Source organism: Sciurus vulgaris (genome assembly GCF_902686455.1).
Source record: "Sciurus vulgaris genome assembly, chromosome: 5".
Lineage (NCBI taxonomy): Eukaryota > Metazoa > Chordata > Mammalia > Rodentia > Sciuridae > Sciurus > Sciurus vulgaris.
In genome coordinates, this window is record NC_136465.1 from 118263071 (window position 1) to 118269768 (window position 6698).

Consider the following 6698-nt stretch of genomic DNA (forward strand, 5'->3'; position numbering starts at 1 on the left):
ATATGGACAGTGCTATGGAGATTCCTCAGAAAACTTGGAATGGAATCACAATTTGACCTAGCTATTCCAGTCCTTGGTTTATACCCAAAAGACTTAAAATCAGCATACTACAGTGACACAGCAATGTCAATGTTTATAGCAGCTCAACTCACAATAGGTAAACTATGGAACCAACCTAGGTGTCCTTGCAGATAAATGGATAAAGAAAATGTGATATGTATATATACAATGGAATATTACTCAGCCTGAAAGAAGAATGACATGATGGCACTTGCAGGTAAATAGATGGAGCTGGAGAATATCATGCTAAGGGGAATAAGCCAATCCCCAAAAAAAACCAAAGGCCAAATGTTTCCCTGATATCTGGATGCTAATTCACAATGGGGAGGGGGACCTAGGGAAGAGTAGTTACTTTAGATTAGGTAGAGGGGAGTGAAGGGAGGGGAAAGGGTATGGGGACAGGAAGGATAGAATCAATCAGGCATTATTACCCTATGTACATGTATGACTACATGACTGCTGTGAGTCTACCTCATGTACAACCAGAACACAGAGAAATTATACTTATGTATGATACGTCAAAGTGCATTCTACTGTCATGTATAAATAATTAGAACCAATTTTTAAAAATAACCCACACCAGTACTCCTCAAATTATTTTATAAAATAGAGGATAGAAACCTTCCAAACTCATTCTATAAAGTTACTATCACCAAAACTAGACAAAGACATACCCAGGAAAGAAAACTTCAGACCAATATCCATGATGAATATAGATGCAAAATTTCTTAATAAGACACTGACAAATCATACGTGAAAACACATGAAAAAGATAGTGCACCATGATCAAGTGGGGTTCATTCCAGGGATGCAAGGTTGGTTCAACATACAAAAGTCAATAAATGCAATGCACCACCTAGACAGACTTAAAGACAAGAATCACGTGGTTATCTCAATAGATGCTGAATATTTGACAAGAGCAGGAGTTGGCAGGGGCAGCTGTGGTGGCACAGGAAAGGCAGAGAAGGGCAGGCCGGCCCACCAGGCCGATTGGCCCTCCTGGTAATCAACCTAAATGAAGAAGCCTCCCAATCTAACACTTACTCATTTAACCAACAGCCCACCTAGCGAACCGCGGCCGCTCCATCCGCTCAGCTTCGGCCACCCGCCCACCTACTGCAGCCGTGGTGGCAGCCCCGGGAGGAGCACAGGCATTCGTTTCCTCTGATTCTCGGGATTTGAGGATGGCTGCACATCGGCGCCAAAGTTGTGCTAAAAAGCACCACCGAGGGCTGAGGATACAGCTCAGTTGGTAGAGTGCTTGCCTGTCAAGCACAAGCCCCTGGGTTCAATCCCCAGCACCAGGAAAGAAAAAAAAAAGCACCACCAAGATGTCTCTAAAATGAGCGCTTTACTAAGATGCTGAAGAACAAACAGTCCATGCCAGGGAATAGTCGAGCTTCCATGCAGCAACAACGGCAGCTAGCCAGTCCAGAAACAGAAGACTGACCCAGCACATGGCAAGCAGGCCCTCTGTCCAGGCAGCATTTAAACAAGCACCTGAGTAAGCACCTGAGTAAGAGTAACGTCCAGGCACTGCTAGGCCGACCCATAGGGCCCTGACCAAGGGAGCAACTGGAGGATGCGGTCCGCGCATAATCCACAGAGGCTTATCCAGAGGAGGACTCCGTGGGGGACATGCCGCCAGAACCCCACTAGGGGTGGGATGCTGCTCTGAGGCCAAAACTTGCACGGATGTGGACGAGCCCGAGCTCCCCGAACGGGCTTAAGAAGAGGTGGTGTTCCAGGGCGTGGAGCTATGGGTGCTGGTGGAAGGTGGTAGAGGTCAGAGCATCATAGGTCGGGGAAGAGGGGACTTTGGAGCCCATGGACCGGGGAGAGGTGCCCTCCCTCTCCCTGTATTGACCAAGAAGCAGCTGGACAACCAGTTGGATGCGTACATGTCGAAAACTCTAGGGCACCTGGATGGGGAGTTGGATGCCTACCTGGCACAGACAGATCCCAAAACCTACGATTGAAGCCTGCCCACCTATCCTTCTGTGAGAGACTCTTGCTAAGTCACCACATCTCTAAATAACCTTGAGATAAGAGATGAGAAGAAACCTGATTGATGCTGGAAGGACCTATCCCAATAGGCTATGGACTTCCCTGGCACCGGTTTGTGCATTTAATGTGTGCCTTTTATTTTTTGATACTGTGTTGTATGAAACCCTTTTTTCCTTTGATTTGGTTGGTTTTTTGTTTTGTTTTATTTTTTCCTCTCCCTTTATCCAGACTTACCTTTGAACATGAATGTGTTGGCCTTGTGGGTAAAACACTTTGCCTACCTCTGCCTCCCTTCACCTACCAAACACTGACATCCTCTGTGCCCCCGCAAAAAGATCCCAGAAAGAGCCAATTCTTCTCCTCTATGCCTTGGTTTCTGAGATAGAATTCTGCCGTACATCCTATTTAATGGCCTCTTAGAAGTGTTAAGAAAATCTGGAGCTGAAAAATACGTTTTGCTGCATTAACAGGGTAGTAAGTTGGGAACAATGACATTGCTCCAGGGACACATAAGAGGTTACACATGGTATCTGCTTTGATCCAAGTTGCTACCAGGTGCTATGATACCACATAGTCCATAATCAGCATGCTAGATTGGATACATGTAGTTTTTACCCTCCAATGAGATTCTTAAGCTTGCCTACTGGCTTCACATCATATCCAAAGGGATTGGACTTTCTTACACCTGCAATCTAGAGGAAGAAGTTACTTGGTTTGACTAGCACAGCAGAGGGAGAGGAGTGGGGGAGCAGGGGAAACCACTACTGCGAAGGATCAGGAGCTACCCATGCCAAAACGCAGTTATTGTGTTTGTCCCAGACCAGTCTTGGGCTTCTCCATTTGTTGGCTTTATCTGATCCTCTTGTTTCTCTTGAAGGTTTAAGTTCAACCATATTCTGTCAACTGTTCCAGTTTCAGTGGAATCTTATATTCCTGGTTCATTATAACAAATTGTTCCCTCAAGTCCAAAAAAATATACTTGACATAATACAGCATCCTTTCGTGTTCAAAACACTAGAAACAATAGGGCAGAATGAACATATACCTCAACATTCTAAAATCTATATACATCAAACCCAACACCAACATCATACTAAACAAAAAACTGAATTCATTCCCACTAAAAATTGGGAAAATACAGGGATGCCCTCTATCACCACTTCTATTCAAACAGAGTTCTTCAAATTGTAATCACAGCAATTAGACAAAAGAAAGAACTTAAAGGGATACAAATAGGAAAAGATGAGCTCAAACTATCTCAATTTGCCAAAGATTTGCTCCTATGTTTAGAAAACCCGAAGAACTCCACCAGAAAATTTCCAGAACTTACAAATTCACCGAAGTAGCAGGATACAAAATTAACACCCATAAATCAATTGCATTCCTATACTCCAATGTTGAATCAGCTGAAAGAGAAATGGGGCAAACTATCCCATTCACAATAGTCAAAAAATAAATAAAATATTTGGGAACATTTATTAAAAAATAGGCAAAAGACCTCCAATGAAAACTACAGAATATTAAAGAATGAAATTGAAGAAAACCTTAGAAGATGGAAAGATCTCCCATGTTCTTGGATAGGCAGAATTAATATTGTCAAAATGGCTATACTACCAAAAGTACTATACAGTGTCAATGCATTACCATTAAAATTCCAATGATGTTCTTCATAGAAATAGAAAAAGCAGTCATGAAATTCCTTTGGAACAATAAGAGGCCCAGAATAGACAAAACAATCCTTAGCTGGAAAAGGAAACAGGAAGTATCACAATACCAGCACTTAAATTATACTACAGAGCTATAGTAACAAAAACAGCAAGGTATTGACACCAAAAAAGACATGAAGAACAATGGAACAGAATAGAGAACACAGAGACAAACCCACATAAGTACAGTTATCTCATACTAGACAAAGGCAACATAAACATACATTGGCAAAAATACAGCCTGTTCAACATATGGTGCTGGGAAAACCGCAAAATCATATGTAGTGGAAGGAAACTTAACCCCTCTCACCCTGCACAAAACTCAAAGGGAATCAAAGACCTAGGAATTAGACCACAATCCTGCACCTGCTAGAAGAAAATGTAGGCACAACACTCTAACATGTTAGCTCAGGAACCAACTTCCTTAACAAGATTCCCAGAGTGCAAGAAGTAAAATCAAAAATCAACAAATGGAATGGCACAAAGGAACAATCAAGAACATGAAAAGCCTACAGAATGCGAGAAAATCTTAGGACCTCCCACTCCAAAAGGGACTATCTCCTGGATATACAAAGAACTCAAAAAACTTAACACCAAAAACATAACCCAATCAATAAATGGACAATGGAACTAAACAGACACTTCTCAGAAGAAATTTAAACAGTAAACAAATGTATGAAAAAAATCTAACATCACTAGCAAATAGAGAAATGAAAATTAAAAGTATATTGAGATTTCACCTCACCCCAACCAGAATGGCAATTACCAATGGTACAAGTACCAATAAATATTAGTGAGGATGTCAGGGAAAAGGGTCCACTCGTACATTGTTGGTGGGAATACAAATTTATGCAACCACTGTGGAAAGCACTATTAATATTCCTCAAAAACTAGAACAAGAACCCATGACCCCACTTTCCCATTCTTTGGTATTTCTCCAAAGAAAAAATTCTGCAATACTCCAGTGATACAGGCACACCAATGTTTATACCAGCACAATTCACAATAACTCAGTTATGGAACCAACGCAGGAGCCTATCAACGGATGGATGGGTTAAGAAAATGTGGTAGGTATACACAAGAAAGTTTTACTCAACAATAAAGAAAAATTAAATTATGGCATTTACTGTAAATGGATGGAAATGGAGAAGAACATTCTAAGTGAAATGAGCCAGACTCAGAAAGTCAAGGGTCAAACGTTCACTCTCAAAAGTGGAAGGTGGACAGTAAGAGCACTTCTGCACAGAAGCAGCGAGGCCAGCTCTGGCCCAGCCCGCCCCGCTGCCAGCTCTGGCCCGCGGGCAGATTGCTTCAGAGACCAGCACAGGGCGCCAGGGACTCCCCCAAGCAGCCCAGCCCCCTCCGGCAGGAAGCGCCACTCTAGGCCAGCTTCCGGGGGCAGACCGCCCAGTGAGAGCCTGCTGACGCAGAGCCAGCCACGGGTCCCCAAGCCAGTGGAGACCTCCGACACTCAAGCGGCTTCTGGGACCAGGGCTGGGCAGCCAGAGACCTCTCCAGGCAGCATTGTCCCTCTCCAGCTGCAGACTTTTTCCACGGGGCGATCCAAGATGGCAGACTAGAGGGCGACTGCATCTCCAGTCGCCCCAGAACCCAGGATTCAAGAAGGGGAGGCATTGAGAGATCGGACTAAAATAGGACCACGGGGTGAGTCTCCCCCACCCAGCGAAGCTCAGCTGGGCGGCAGGCCCGGATTCGAGTGGCTTACTAGAGTGGGACAGGGCAGATAACGTCTCCCCCAGGCAGCTCTGTGCAGTCTGGCAGTGGACTCCTCCACAGGGACAGATCCTCCAGCCTCACGGAGCAGGCCGCCAAGTGAGAGCCCTTCTGCACAGAAGCAGCGTGGCCAGCTCCGGCCCGCCCCGCTGCCAGCTCCAACCTGCCCGAGGGTTGCTTCAGAGACCAGCACAGAGCGCCAGGGACTCCCCCAAGCAGCCCAGCCACCTCCAGGGGTAAGCGCCTCTCTAGGCTAGCTTCCTGGGACAGACCGCCCAGTGAGAGCCTCTAACACACAGCCAGCCACAAGTCCCCAAGCCAACGGAGACATCCAACACACAAGCAGATTCTGGGACCAGGGCTGGGCAGCCAGAGACCTCTCCAGGTCTCTCTCCCTGGAACGAGTAGCGGGCTAGGGGCAGCGTTCTTCGGAAGCACTACATTATCAAATTAATCCAAGACTTCTGGCTACTGAAGGTTGCTAGGTGATGCACTGGAAATCTACAGGGACACTATAAGCCAATAGAGGAAATCTACAATATCACAGAGTCCCACTGACATCTGACCAATATGAGAAAACAAGGGAAGAAAATGTCCGAAACAAACTTAGATACTATATCAATAAAACCCAATGACAGCACAGCAGAAGAAATGTCCGAAGGGAGTTCAGAATGTACATAATTAAAACAATCAGGGAAGCAAACGAGGAGATGAAAGAACAAATGCAGGCATTAAATGAACACACCAATCAACAGTTAAAACAGCAAATAAGGAAAGCAAAAGAGCATTTCAATAAAGAGAGATACTGAAAAAAAAACAAACGGAAATCCTTGAAATGAAGAAAACAATAAACCAAGTTAAAAACACCATAGAAAGCATAAACAATAGGATAGATCACCTGGAAGACAGAACCTCAGATATTGAAGACAAAATATTTAATCTTCAAAACAAGGTTGATCAAATGGAGAAGATGCTAAGAAAACATGAACAAAATCTACAAGAATTATGGGATATCATGAAGAGGCCAAATTTAAGAATTATTGGGATTGAGGAAGGCTGAGAGAAACAAACCAAAGGAATAAACAATCTATTCAATGAAATAATATCAGAAAATTTCCCAAATCTGAAGAATGAAATGGAAAACCAAGTACAAGAGGCTTATAGGACTCCAAATATGCAAAATTACAACAG

The 6698-nt window shown here is 44.0% G+C and overlaps 1 pseudogene across 1 annotated transcript; it reads left to right on the forward strand.

The window, feature by feature from the left end:
* Positions 1-1382: 1382 nt before the first annotated feature.
* Positions 1383-2161, forward strand: LOC306662660 (chromatin target of PRMT1 protein-like; annotated as a pseudogene). The gene is made up of 2 exons: positions 1383-1721; positions 1809-2161. The product of its transcript is annotated as a chromatin target of PRMT1 protein-like (transcript).
* The last annotated feature ends 4537 nt before the right edge of the window (positions 2162-6698 follow it).